Genomic DNA, 15,795 nt, shown 5'->3' with positions numbered 1-15,795 from the left:
AAAAAAAAAAAAAAAAAATCACACCTTTTGCCATCAAGTCGATTCCAACTCATAGTGCCCCTATAGGAGTAGAATTGCCCCATAGGGTTGGTTTCCAAGGAGCAGCTGGTGTATTCCAACTGCTGACCTTTTGGTTAGCAGCCATAGCTCTTAACCATTGCACCACCAGGGCTATAATTCCAAACAGAATTACATTCTAATATAGTCAGTATTACCCTAAATTACTGTGATTTCAATTTTTCACAATACTAGAGTTCACTATTATTTAATACCATGGTTAACTATATACTGTTTAATATGCCCTTAGATAATCAAGAATTGACTAAATTAGTTATTAAAAAAAAAAGTAAATTTAGAGACTATGCAGCTATTTACACTTTCATCATCAATCAATATGTTTTGTTTATATTATGGAAGGAATTAAGAAGAAAAAGTAAAACTATCCAGGAAAAGGCTTTAAACTCAGTCCCCACATCTACTATTCCTGCTTCCAAAAAAACAGTATTGAGCCTTGCTCTTCAAAATACAGATCATGGACCAAAAGCAGGGGCATTTCCTGGGAGATTGTTAGAAAAGCAGAATCTCAGGCCAACTCTGACATACTGAATTGGGATATGCCTTTTAATAAGATCTCCAAGTAAGTCAGACACACATTAAAGTTTGAGAAAACCAGTGCAGAAGAGTCCTTAATATCGACAACACTTTTCAAAGTTCTAACTGAAGTCTTATGTCTAGCTCTTTTTATATTCATTTCTTTCCCTTTACTAACACTCTTGCCCTTTCCCACTTCAATTTCAGTCCCTTGACACAATTCCTCCCAAAACTGACAAGGATGTCATAGTCATCTTTCTAGCCCCAATTAAATTTCATGTGATGCTTATTACATAAAGGCTCAACAAAATTTGTTTAATAAAGTAAATAATAAGTATTGGCATAAATTGTGTGATAGATATATTTATAACAACAAAAAAAGAAGAGTAGCTGCTGACGCTGCTTATGTACAACCAAAAACTTCATGGGATTTGGTTACTTGGTTTAGAGGTTTAGGGTCATAGTTTCATGGGACATCCCAGCTAACTGGCCTAATAAGGTGTTCAGTGCATCTGTCCTAACTCCTAGTTCACAGCATAGTGCCTGGCGTCTTAAAAGCTTGCAAGCAGCCATCCAAGGCATAACAATTGGTCTCTATTCACCTGGAGCAACGGAGGAAGAAGTCAGGGGTAGGAGAAGGATATGGAATGTGTGGCTAACTGCCTCCATGAACAACTGCCAACTTTGCCATGAGACCAGAAGAACTGGACAGTGCCCGGCTACCATTACTGAATATTTTGATCAAGGATTCTATGGTGGAATCCTGACCAAAGAGGAAAAATGCAGAACACAACTTCAAATTCTCATGAACTCCAGACTTTCTAGAGTTATGGAGGGTGGATGAACCCGTGAAACTACTGCCCTGAGATAATCTTTAAACACTGTACCAAAAATATCCCTTAAAATCTTCTAAAAACCAAACCATAGTTTAGCTTAACTAGTAACAAATGTCTGCCTTGAACATAATGCTCTTTTAAGAACTATCTTTATAGGATCAAATTGACAAACAGCAGCTGGGAAGATTACTCTCTTCATTCAACCCATCTTTTACTTTATGCAGTAGCAAATGTATCATCTAGCCTTGAATTAATTTTTCAAGTGTATATTAATGCTCCAACTTCATGTATTCAATTCTTTTGAAGATATGCAACAATTTAATATTTTCCATAATGCTTTAAAGCCTAAAATATCTGAGTTCATAAACTGGAATTTTTTTCACCTCCATATTGCAATTAGTATAAACATATGCCCCCCCAAAAAAGTATCTCAACTCTCAATTCAGTGATTTTTCTTGCAAGCCAAATCCAAGTTTAATAATTTAATCCTAAGGAGAGATGAGCAAAATTACCAAAAGAAAACAAATCTCTTGTTCTCATTTGAATACTTAAACTGTAACATCTTGATGTCCAAAAGATTTCTTATATTTCAAATTAAATAAACTAGAGAATTACAATCTACACAGAAAAGATTCAAATTGCCACTATATCCTACCCCGTTTGGTAGACCTGTATAGTATAATGAATAATATGATCTTTACCAAAGTAATTAACAGTGAGCTTATTTAACACTTATCATGTTACTAATGCTTCCAGAAATAAAAAAATAAATAAATAAAAGAGTTTCAGTGCAAGCACAGCTATTCACAATTCCAAGTCTTCCAACCAAGAAAATGTTGAGGGTTGTGGCTTTATTTCAAGTTCTACTGCAGTGCAGCACTGTAACCACAACAATCCCTAACTGTCTACGATCATGGCAGAACGATGTCTTAAACGTGGTTGTCCCTCAAAGAATCAGAGAAAGTAAGGGAAATATAAAAGAGGGGAAATGACCAAAAATCAAACAAACAAAACAAAAAGAAAAGCAAAAACATGTTTGACTCACCCAACAAATTTTAACTAAATGATTAATAATTGACCAGTTGAGGTTTCAATTCCAAACTGAGCTTCATTTTGAAAATAATTATTAACCTATTAAAAGTAAATGACGGTTTGAAACTCACTCCAAAACCCTGACACATTCCTACTTTTTCTGTTCTGCCTCGTTAATTTTTAAGAACTGTATTTGCCTAGGGAATAATGACAATCATCGAGTCGACGGCAACAGGTTTGGGTTTTGTTTCGTTTTGGCTCTTTCTCTATGGTACATTTACTTGAAGAGAGGAGTTGCAAAAATATCCATAGAAGACAGTGGCACAACATTGCAGAAAATGTATCTAAGTTGAAAAGAATAAAATTATTTTAGCTACAAGGCATCATTCTAATAGTACATACGTCTGAAATATAATTAAATGTTTTAAAAACTTCTCTCACATTTAGACTAGACATGTAATAAATTTTAATTCTTTAGAGCTGGGGTTATTTTACTTTACAATTAGGTCAAATGTATGATGATTTTCCAAACGTCAGAATGATTCATTTGGCAAATAAACTAAATTTAAAACTAAATGTGCCTCAACATCTTTGTTATCAGTAAACTGGAATTCACATATTCATTTGTGTGCTGTTTTTTCTAAATTTCACAGTTATCTTTTTTATGACAAATCAACATTTATACAAACAACATTTAATAAGTAAGCTATATGTAGTTACATGAAGCATAAGGAATGCCTCCCTGTGTAATTTACATATAAAAACATAAATTGCTTATTTATGAGCATAATCCCAAATTCAAAATTAATTAGGACAATTAAGTCAAACCTTGTAAACCTCTGTCAAGCTAAATAGCTTCAGATTTATGCTGGCAAATAAATGCCAATAGCTCTCTGGCAGCTGTTCAAAATGCTCTAATATAAAGTTTACTTCAATATACATATCATTCCTAAAAAAAAAAAAATCTGTTTTTCAAATATGAAACATTATATTGAAAACAAATCATGAACCAAAGCTCACAAAATAGTCAAAAGAAAAATTATATATATATATATATACCTACATATATATATAAACAAGGTTTGAACAAAGTACCATCTGTTTCTACTGGCTATCAGCATACAACAGATGGAATGCTGATGGCCAAAAGTGAGTATTTCCCCTTCTTGTCAATTGGCTATAAAATTTTTTTATATAATTTAATCTAGATTAACAGGAGTAAGCAAAATGTGTGAAGTGGAAAAAAATCATGAACAATTTGCCTTAACTATAAATTAAAATAACCACAGGTCTAAAGATATAAAATATACATTTTACATGATAAATAAGTTCTCTTATCAAAACTTTCTCATGAACAATAGTATATACAAAATAAATAAAATCCTGAAGCTCTGCTGGTTCCTCATTCTCTTGATTTCATACTAGTGGAAATAAACAAAAATGATGGATTTCCAAGAAGCAAAAAGTACAAGAGGAATCTTTAGGTTCTGCATGAGATTACCAGCACTAAGGACATAGTAGCCAAAGTGAGTTAAGTATGGTCCAATTCACCACAGAACTTTTATGCCAGGATGTTTTCTAAAAGTCTATGACAGGCAGACGTTTTATAATTTGTTTAGTACCTCAGAGATATCTGAAGCCTCCCTAACAGTCCTTCCCAGAACTACAGTAAAACTACAGGAACTTAACTCAAATAGTATTATAAAGCCAAAGAGCAAATTAAGACATAGACACATGCATAGTAACCTTCAGTCAGTTCAATACAGCTGGATGCAAATGTTTTAACATTTTTCCTAAATTGACGTAAAAAAAAAAGAAAAACATTCTACCCAAAGTGATCTACAGCTACAATGCAATCCCAATCCAAATTCCAACAGCATTTTTTAATAAGATAAACAAATCACCAACTTCATGTGGAAAGGGAAGAAGCGTCGGATAAGTAAAGCATTACTCAAGAAGAACAAAGTGGGAGCCCTCACACTACCTGATTTTAGAACCTATTATACTGCCACGGTAGGCAAAACAGCCTGGTACTGGTATAACAACAGATACATAGACCAATGGAACAGAATTGAAAATCCACACATAAATTCATCCACCTATGAGCAGCTGATGTTTGACAAAGACCTAAAGTCCGTTAATTGGGGAAAAGACAGTCTCTTTAACAATTGGTGCTGGAATACCTGGATATCCATCCACAAAAAACTGAAACAAGATCCATACCTCACACCATGCACAAAAACTAACTCAAAATGAATGAAAGACCTAAATATAAAATAGAAAACAATAAAGATCATGGGAGAAAAAAAGGAGACAACGCTAGGAGCTCTCATACATGGCATAAACAGAATATGAACCATAAGTAACAATGCACAAGCATCAGAAGAGAGACTAGATACCTGGGAGCTACTAAAAATCAAACACTTAGGGTCATCAAAAGATTCACCAAAAGAATAAAAAGACAACCTACAGACTTGGAAAAAAATTTTGGCCATGACAAATCCGATCAGCATCTAATCTCTAAAATCTACAAGATACTGTAAAACCTCAACAACAAAAACACAAATAACTCAATTAAAAAATGGGCAAAGGATATGAACAGGCACTTTGCCAAAGAAGATATTCAGGCGGCTAGCAGAGACATGAAGAAATGTTTACGATCATTAGCCATTAGAGAAATGCAGATCAAAACTACAATGAGATATCATCTCATGCTAACAAGGCTAGCATTAATCCAAAAAACACAAAATAATAAATGCTGGAGAGGTTGTGGAGAGACTGCAACACTTCTACACTGTTGGTGGGAATGTAAAATGGTACAGCCACTTTGGAAATCGATTTGGCACTCCCTTAAAAATCTAGAAATAGAAGTACCATACAATCCAGAAATCCCACTCCTTGGGATATATCCTAGAGAAATAAGAGCCATCACACGAACAGATGTATGCACAGCCATGTTCTCTGTAGCACTGTCCACAATAGCAAAAAGATGGAAACAGTCTAGGTGTCTATCAATGGACAAATGAGTAAACAAATTATGGTATATCCACACAATGGAATACTATGCAATGATAAACAACAACGATAAAGCTGTGAAACATCTTATAACATGGGGGAATCTGGAGGGCATTATGCTGAGTGAATTTAGTCAGTCACAGTAGGACAAATATTGTATAAGACCACTATTATTAAGAACTCAAGAAAAAGTTTAAACACAGAAGAAAACATTCTTTGATGGTTAACAGGGTGGGGAGGGAGGGTGAGAGTTATTTACTAGCTAGATAATAGTTAAGAATTATCTTAGGTGAAGGGAAGGACAGCACTCACTACAGGGGAAGTCAGCACAACTGGACTAAACCAAAGCTAAGAAGCTTCCTGAATACAATCAAACACTTCGAGGGTAAGAGTAGCAGGGGTGGGGGTCTGGGGACCATGCTTTCAGGGACATCTAGATCAATTGGCATAACAAAGCTGATTAAGAAAATGTTCTGCATCCTAATTTGGTGAGTGGTGTCTGGGTCTCAAAAGCTTGCAAGCAGCCATCTAAGATGCATCAATTGGTCCCAACCCACCTGGAGCAAAGGAGAATGAAGATCACCAAAGACACAAGGAAAAGTATTAGCCCAAGAGACAGAAAGGGCCACATTAACCGGAGACTTCATCAGCCTCAGACCAGAAGAACTAGATGGTGCCCAGCTACCACCAATGGCCACCCTGACAGGGAACACAACCGAAAGCTCCTGATGGAGCAGGAGAAAGGTGGGGTACAGAACTCAAACTCTAGTAAGAAGACTAGACTTAATGGTCTGACTGAGACTAGAGGAACCCCAGAAAGCATGGCCCCCAGATTCTTTATCAGCCCAGAACTAAAACAATTTCCGAGGCCAACTCTTCAGACAAAGATTGGACTGGACCATGGGACATAAAATGATACTTGTGAAGAGTGTGCTTCTTAGCTTAAGTAGATACATGAGACTAAATGGGCAGCTTCTGTCCAGAGGCAAGAATAGAAGGCAGAGAGGGTTAGGAGCTAGTTGAATGGACATGGGGAATCGGGGTGGAAAGGAGCAGTGTGCTGTCACAGTATGGGGAGAGCAATTAGGGACACAAAACAATGTATATATAAATTTTTGTATAAGAGACTAACTTGAAATGTAAACTTTCACTTAAACTGTAACAATAAACAAACAAAAAGAAAAAATTATAACATATTTCAGATTTTCATATTCTCCAGGACTTAAGCCCTAATTCTGTTGAATAGGACACTGCTTGGCATATGTGTAAAACTAGTTAAAACATATATGTAATAAAAGTAGACACTACAATTTTTGGTTATTTCACATATAAAGACTGCCATTTGTAATCTACTAGTGGCTCAGTTTTGAAAATGAGATAGAAAGCAGATTAAACATGTGTTTAAGTCCCTTTCTGCAATAATGATCTGTAAGAAATAGCATATCCAGGAAAATAATATGGTTTTCAGTCAAAGCTGCTAAAAAGCACTTTGACTTTTTCCTGCTTTTAGTTTCTAAAAAAGGAGACATACACAACACAACAAAAACTTATGAGTCAGGAAGAAAGATCTGAGAACTTCAAAGAGAGTAGAAGATGATGCATGTGTGTAAAAGACTATGGAAAGATAGGTCCCAGCAAGTCCTTTTGATACTTGTTTAAAAGATGAAAAGTCACTAGATGACATAGAATATACAGAAAATGAAAAGAAAAAGCTTTCAAGTTACATTAAAGTTATTAGAAAATACAGCAAAAAGCACAAACATCAATTTATAGTAACTTCAAAAGGGACACAGGTAAGCTAATTTACATTTTCTTCAAAAGTAATTTCCTTGCTCAAAAGTAAGTGAAAAATTTCCCCATTTTAAAAACGAGAAAATACAAAAATGTCTAACAAGCTACTTAAATAAAAGTAGCCCAGGCTGCCTTTACAGTAATTCTATAGCTTTGCTGATAAAATGATAAATATACAAGCAGAATGAGACAATTCCCTCACTAACAAAGGAGGGCTAGAAAGACTCTTCCAAAGCAAACTGATTTCAGATGCATAGCTATAGTGGAAAATGAAAAAGAACTCATTTGCTAAACACTCACTGAGTACTCATTGTGAATCAAATCCTGTGGTAGGTAGTGGGTAGAAAATGGTGAACAGGACAGCTCTTATTCACTCGGAACTTGGGACATTCATCTACAGATACTAAACAAATAATTACATAAATAATTAACCATAAATATCATAAGTGCACAAGGAGCCCTGGTGGCACAGGGGTTAAGTGCTGGGCTGCTAACCGAAAGTTTGGTGGTTCAAACCCACCAGCTGCTCCGCAGGAGAAAGATGTGGCAGTCTGCTTCCGTAGAGATTATAGCCTTGGAAACTATGGGGCAGTTCTACTCTATCCTATAGGGTCGCTATGAGCCAGAACTGACTCCACGGCAATAGGTTTGGGTCTTTTTTTTTTTTTTTTTTTTTCTGGTTTATAGTAAAGTCATATGCTGCTCAGATCTTTAAAAATCTCTCAACTACAATACATTCATCAAAATTGTGTTTAAATTCATCAGTAAGCAGTGAGTCATATTTTTTTTAATACCTTTAGCAATGGTATAAAACTCTAAATTCACCTTAAAGATGGGTTTAGGGAAAATACTTAACAAAATAAAAACTAAATAAACTCTCAAATAGATTTAAGTGTGACACTGGCAAACCTCAAACAGGAATGAAGGTAAAAAAAGTTCAAGATTGGTAAGGCAGGACAAGAGAACAAGGAAACTCTGGTGGTGTAGTGGTTAAGAGCTACGGCTGCTAACCAAAATGTCGGCAGTTGGAATACACCAGGCTCTCCTTGGAAACCCTACGGGGGCAGTTCTACCCTGTCCTGTAGGGTCACTATGAGTTGGAATAGACTGGACAGCAGCAGGTTTGATTTTTGGTTTTGGTACAATGGCTAAACACAGGATCCAAACAAGGTACCAGATCTAGAAGGCAGGAGGTATCTGGGTAACTAGGCTGGGAAACTGTGAGAATAATAATGGCTATTGGAAATATAAAGAAGGACCTACAACATACTGAGGTCAAAGGAATCTGAATTTAATCACGGTTATTTCACAGACATCTTTAAAATAAAGCCAGATTTGATAGCCTTAAAGGTTATTTCATATAATCCTCTCTCTCTACTCAATGCGGAAAACTCTCCTAAAAATATCTCTGACAGCCACATAGCCTCAGCTATTACAGTTACAAAGAATAAGCCAGCATGTTGTTCCATTACAAAAGAGTTATAATTGCTGGTCTCAGTTTTACTGTCTGAACATGCAAAGACTGAATTAGACCTAGCTTTCATATGACAGAACTTCAAATATCTAAAGATAAATGACCAAATCTTTATTGTGTAAAGAGTCTCTGTTTATTCATTTATTAAACTAATAAACATAATTACAAAGGTGCTAAGGTCAGCAAAGGAAAACTGTGCTATGGGAATAAGCTTTCAATTATTACTCAGGTATCCCTTCTAGAATTTTACCACTCAGGATACTTTCTCTCCCATGTAATAATCCTATTAGGTTTTGTTCTCAAAGCTCATATAAAACAAAAATGGGAATGAGGGCAATGATAGAGGATTAATTAATGCTTTACAACAGATATAAAATCTCATAGTTTTCATTTGCTGAAGAGTTCAGTTAAAATATTTTAGTACTATGTTACACAGCACAAACAACAGAGAGGGAAAAGGAGCTACTTTCTTTTCTTCTTTTACATATTATCAGTGTCATTAACCATCAGGAAAGCCCAAATCAAAACCACAATGAGATACTACTTCACACTCACTAGGATGGCTATAATAAAAAGAATAAGTGTTCGCACCCTCAGATACTGCTCATGGAAATAGGAAATGGTAAAACTACTTTAGAATATCAGCTCCACAAAAGGTTAAACATATGGCCCAGCAATTTCACTCCTAGGTATATACCCAGGAGAAATGAAAACGTATGTTCACACAAAAAATTTGTTCACAACACCATTATCTGTAATCGTAAAAAAGTGGAAACAACCCACATGTCCATCCACTGACAAATGGATAAATAAAATGTGGCAAATCCACAAAATGGAATATTATATAGGACCCTATAGGATGGAGTAGAACTGCCCCATAGAGTTTCCATGGAGCACCTGGTGGATTCGAACTTCCCACCTTTTGGTTAGCAGCCGCAGCTCCTAACTACTATGCCACCAGGGTTTCCAAAGGTGGGCAAGGTATATAATTTAATTCACTGTCCTATGCTCAGATTTTGTATAGGAGAAGAAAAGCAATTCTCCCAGGACAAAAGAAGCTATATTGTGTTATGATAAATGAGATTTCAGTCCCAAAGACAAAACTTTTTCGTTACTATAATCAATAAAAAAAAGGATTAAAAAATTACCCCCAACAATTATTACTATCAATAAAGAAATTAGAACTACTAGAAAGTCTTTACCAGAATATAAAATTATACAGGTAGTCCCTGACTTACAGCAGGGTTCCATTCCAATGACTCCGTCATAAATCGGTTCTGGTGTAAGTCAAATACCTCTTTTTTTTTTTTTCAGTTTTCATTATTATTGCCTTTTATTATCAGTATCTTTATACATCTGATCTTTATTTGTCTTTGGGGATTGGCATGAGAATAATAACATCAGCAAATTACGTGCCACTACGTTGTATGTAGTACATATTACTAATGATAAGATGCAAAACAAACAAACAAACAAATAGATGGTGGTAAGTGCATTTTGTCGTAACCAAATACATCGTCTAAGTCAGGGACTACCTATAATGTGATATTACTATACAAACTGAATATACAAATCCAGTCACATACTCAACAGCTAAAAACAAATCAAAAAGTTGATTCTCTACTTCACTCATGTTACTTTCTTTTAAATAACTAAAAAAGAAAAAGAAAAAAGAAGGAAAAAAAACTGTTGCAATTATATGGCAAACATTGTTAGTGACCAGCCAGATAGCCAACAGGATAGGGAAGCAGGAGTTAACTCTATGTTTTAAACACTAATAACATGTTGCTGTAAAAAAATTAGCATAGCGCACTTATGGAAATACCTCGTGAGTGGAGGGCGTCATTGGCAAAAAAATGTGGACCATTATTTACATAAAAATACAGTACTGCTGAGCCCATAAAAAGCCCAGGCTCACTCTCTTTGGCCTACACTGAGGTATTTTACAACACCTCAAATCACTGTCTCTATATTTATGCTTCCAGTGATTTATTTAGCCACTCAATCAAGAACCTATTGCATGCCTTGCAAAATGCTTAGAGCGTGAGATTAAGGAAAAAAAGAAAACATACCTGCGCTCAAAGACAAAAGAAAGGGGTGTCAGAAAATATTACTTTATAGGGCACCTATCATGTACCAAGTAAACACTATATTACAGACTTTTGAAAGTGAAGTTGGTTACTTACTATGCTACATTGTCTGTGGTCAACTCAGCACCCTTCCCTCCACCACTTCGTGTTGGCTTCAGGCTGAAAACAACATTTCCCACAGTTTGTGTCCCTGTATAGATCCATATTAGTAAACTTCGATTTGAAAGGTGCCGTCAAGTTGGTTCCCACTCATAGTGACCCCGTGTACAACAGAACGAAACACTGACCGGTCCTGCACCATCCTCACAATCATTGCTATTTTTGAGCCCATTGTTACAGCTACTGTGTAAATCCATCTCGTTGAAGGTCTTCCTCTTTTTCCCCGACCCTCTACTTTACCAAGCATGATGTCCTTCCCCAGGGACTGGTCGCTCCTGATAACGTGTCCAAAGTATGTAAGACAAAGTCTCACCATCCTCGCTTCTAAGGAGCATTCTGGCTGTACTTCTTCCAAGACAGATTCATTGCTTCTTCCGGCAGTCCATGGTATATTCAATATTCTTCACCAACACCATAATTCAAAGGCATTAATCCTTCAGTCTTCCTTATTCATTGCTCAGCTTTCGCATGCATATGAGGCGACTAAAAACACCATGGCTGGGGTCAGGCGCATCTTACTCCTCAAAGTGACACCTTTGCTTTTTAACACTTTAAAGAGGTCTTTTGCAGAAGATTTGTGTAATGCAATAATGTCATTTGATTTTTTGACTGCTGCTTCCATGTGCATTGATTGTGGATCCGAGTAAAATGAAATCCTTGACAACTTCAATATTTTCTCCGTTTATCATGATGTTTCTTATCGGTCCAGTTGTGAGGGTTTTTGTTTTCTTTATATTGAGGTGTAATCTGTACTGAAGGCTGTAGTCTTTGATCTTCATCAGTAAGTGCTTCAAAGTCCTCTTTACTTTCAGCAAGCAAGGTTGTATCATCTGCATAACACAGGTTGTTAATGAGTCTTCCTCCAGTCTGTGTTCTTCTTCATGTAGTCCAGGTTCTCAGATTATTTGCTCAGCATAGAGACTGAATAAGTATGCTGAAAGGATACAACTCAACACACACCTTTCCTGACTTTAAACCACACAGTATCCCCTTGTTCTGTTCGAAAGACTGACTCTTGGTCTATGTACCGGTTCCTCAGGAACATAATTAAGCGTTCTGAAATTCCTATTCTTTGCAATGTTATCCATAATTTCTTATGATCCACACAGTCGAATGCCTTTACATAGTCAATAAAACACAGGTAAACATCTTTCTGGTTTTCTCTGAATTTAGCCAAGATCCATCTGTCATCAGCAATGATATCCCTGGTCACAAGTCCTCTTCTGAATCGGCTTGAACTTCTGACAGTTCCCTGTCAATGTACTGCTGCAAAAAGCTCATGAATGATCTTCAGCAAAATTTAACTTGTGTGTGATATTAAAATATTGTTCGATAATTTCCGCATTCTGTTGGATCACCTTTCTTTGGAATGGGTACAAATATGGATCTCTTCTAGTTGGTTGGCCAGGAAGCTGTCTTTTAAATTTCTTGATATAGACAAGTGAGCACCTCCAGAACTGCTTCTGTTTGTTGAAACACCTCAATTAGTACTCCATCAATTACTGGAGACTTGTTTTCACCATTTCCTTCATCATAGCTTGGACCTCTTCCTTCAGTATCATCAGTTCTTGATCATATGCTACCTCCTGAAATGGTTCGATGTCAATCAATTCTTTTTGGTACAGTGACTCTGGGTATTTCTTCCATCTTCTTTTGATGCTTCCTTCGTCATTCAATATTTTCCCCCTAGAATCCTTCAATATTGCAACTTGAGTCTTAAATTTTTTCTTCAGTTCTTTCAGCCTGAGAAATGCTGAGCATGTTCTTCCCTTTTGGCTTTCTAACTCCAGGTCTTTGCACATTTCATTATAATATTTTACTTTGTCTTCTCAAGTCACTCTGTGAAATCTTCTGTTCAGCTCTTTTACTTCATCATTTTTCCTTTCACTTTAGCTACTCTACTTTCAAGGGCAGGTTTCAGAGTCTCTTCTGACATCTATTTTGGTCTTTTCTTTCTCTCCTGTCTTTTTAATGACCTTTTGCTTTCTTCATGAATGATGTCATCCCACAACTCGTCTGGTCTTCCGTCATTAGAGTTCAATGCATCAAACCTATTCTTCAGATGGCCTCTAAATTAAGGTGGGATATACTCAAGATCATAATTTGGCTCTTGTGGACTTGTTTTAATTTTCTTCAACTTCAACTTGAGTTAGTATATGAGCAATTGATGGTCTGTTCAGCAGTCGGCCCTTGGCCTTGTTCTGACTGGTGATATTGAGCTTCTCCATCGTCTCTTTCCACAGACGTAGTCAATTTGATTCCTGTGTTTTCCATTCAGTGAGGTCCATGTGTATAGTTGCTGTTTATGATGTTGAAAAAGGTATTTGCAATGAAAAGGTCATTGGTCTTTCAAAATTGTATCATGCAATCTCCAGCATTGTTTCTATCACCAATGCCATATTTCCCAACTCCAAATCCTTCTGTTTCCAACTTTTGCATTCCAATCACCAGGAATTATCAATGCATCTTGATTGCATGTTTGATCAATTTCAGGCTGCAGAAGTTGGTAAAAATCCTCAATTTTCTCATATTTGGCATTAGTGGTTGGTGCATAAATTTGAACAATAGTCATATTAACTGTTCTTCCTTGTAGGCTTATGGATATCATCTTATCCCTGACAGCATTGTACTTCAGGATACATCTTGAAATGTTCTTTTTGACGATGAATGTGACGTCATTCCTCTTCAATCTGTCATTCTCAGCACAGTAGACCATATGACTGTCTGATTCAAAACAGCCAATACCAGTCCATTTCAGCTTAGTAATGCCTAGGATATCAATTTTTACATGGTCCATTTCATTCTTGACAACTTCCAATTTTTCTAGATTCATACCTTGTACCTTCCATGTTCTGATTATTAATGGATGTTTGCAGCTGTTTCTTCTCATTTTGAGTTGTGCCACCTCAGCAAATGAAGGTCCCGAAAGCTTTACACTACCCACGTCATTAAGGTCGATTTTACTTTGAGGAGGCAGCTCTTCCCCAGTCATATTTTGAGTGCCTTCCAACCTGACAGACTCATCTTCCAGTAGTATACCAAACAATGTTCTGCTGCTATTCATAAGGTTTTCACTGGCCAAATTTTTCAGAGTAAGATATTCACTATCAATTTCTGTAATGTTTGCCAGAGCTCCTCAGACCTATGATGACTGTTTTCTTGATTTGATACCCATGCCCCCAGTTATGCCAATAGTGGTATAAACCACTAATTCCCCATAAAGTGGCTTCTATCTTCCTAACTAAACCATAGTGATATAGTCACTAAGCTGCTGGAATCATGGGATGTCTGTAATTATGGTCCATGTAGACGTTCCTGGAATAATAGTAATCTTATCTAGAAAGCAGCACTATGAACTAGCTAAGAGTATGGGCTCAGGAGCTATCTAAGTTTGAATCCTGGCTCTACCACTTATAAGCTGTATGTCCTTGGGCATGTTACTTAAACTCTTTATCTCAGTTTCTTATCTGTAAAATGGCAATGATACTAATAACTATTTCATATGGTATTTATGATGATGAATTAATATAAAGCACAGCATACAATTAAAAACACACTTCTCAGTTCTTTCTCTTCTTTAGACTTAGTTCTATTTGTACCCAGTAATAAAAGAGTAAATAACTGTGATTAAGTCATTGAAATAACGGGATATGGGGCATTTGCAGAGCCAATATAAGAAATGTTATGAAGTCAAATCTCTGGATAGCCAGAAATAGTATAAAAAGAAAAATTTCTAAAACTGGATTATTCCTTTTACTTATTAATACCTGAATATTTCTATTTTTCCTGACTATTCCTAAACTACTTTTCCATATGTTTCATTGATGATTTTTTTTTTTTCTTGTTTTGGACAGATATACCAAAAGAAATGTCACATATCCAAAGTTCAAAATACAAGTAGTCCCTGACTTACTATGTATTTGTATTGTGACAAACCACACTTAAAACTGTCTTTTTTTTTTTTGTACATCTTATTATTAGTAATGTGTACTATATACAGTGTTGCAGAGTATAATTTGCTGATGTTATCATTCTCAGATGTAATGTTTCCACCCCTAAAGACAAATAAAAATTGGATTCATAAAGATACTGATAATAAAATGCAATAATAATGAAAAAAAATGAGGCGTTCAACTTATGTCAAAAGTGACCTACGACACAGTAGTCATCAGAACAGAACGCTGTCATAATTTGAGGACTGCCTATATGTACCTGTCTAATAAAGGTAGGTTCAAGGCATCTGAGATGCGTTGAGAAAGGGGATTGTTAGTAGGAAAGTCAAAGGAGACAGCCTCCTTACTTACACTGCTGAATTTCTTACAACAAAAAAGTATTCACATATTAATTTTTTATTGTGGGAAAAATATATGTAACAAAATATTTGCCAATTCAACCTTTTTTACATGCACAATTCAGTAACACTGATTATAGTCATCATGTTGTATAACACCATTTGAAAAGTTTCTACATGTACAATTCAGTGACATCGATTACATTGTTCCAGTTGTGCTGCTATTCTCACTATCCTTTTCCAAATTATTTCATCACCATTATCTTCAACTCACTGCCCCCTAGGCTTCCCATCAAATCTTTTGAGTTGCTGTTGTCAATTTCATCTCACATACATAATTCTTTTCTTTTTCTACCTTAGATGAAGGTTGGCAGAACAAATAGTTTCTCATTAAACAGTACACATATTGCCCTATAACAATGGTTAACAACTCCACAACATGTCAACACTGTCCCTTCTCAACCTTGGGTTCCCTATCACCAGCTTTCTTGTCCCCTCCTGCCTTCTAGTCCTTAT

At 35.9% G+C, this 15,795-nt stretch overlaps 1 protein-coding gene across 5 annotated transcripts in view; it reads right to left on the bottom strand.

Moving 5' to 3' along the window:
* PHF14 (PHD finger protein 14) overlaps positions 1–15,795 on the bottom strand; it is a 215,495-nt gene that overhangs the window by 108,476 nt on the left and 91,224 nt on the right. The gene's annotated exons all lie outside the window — the stretch shown is intronic.

This window comes from Trichechus manatus, unplaced genomic scaffold, assembly GCF_000243295.1.
Source record: "Trichechus manatus latirostris isolate Lorelei unplaced genomic scaffold, TriManLat1.0 scaffold00242, whole genome shotgun sequence".
Classification (NCBI taxonomy): domain Eukaryota; kingdom Metazoa; phylum Chordata; class Mammalia; order Sirenia; family Trichechidae; genus Trichechus; species Trichechus manatus.
This window is presented reverse-complemented; position numbering and strand designations above follow the sequence as displayed.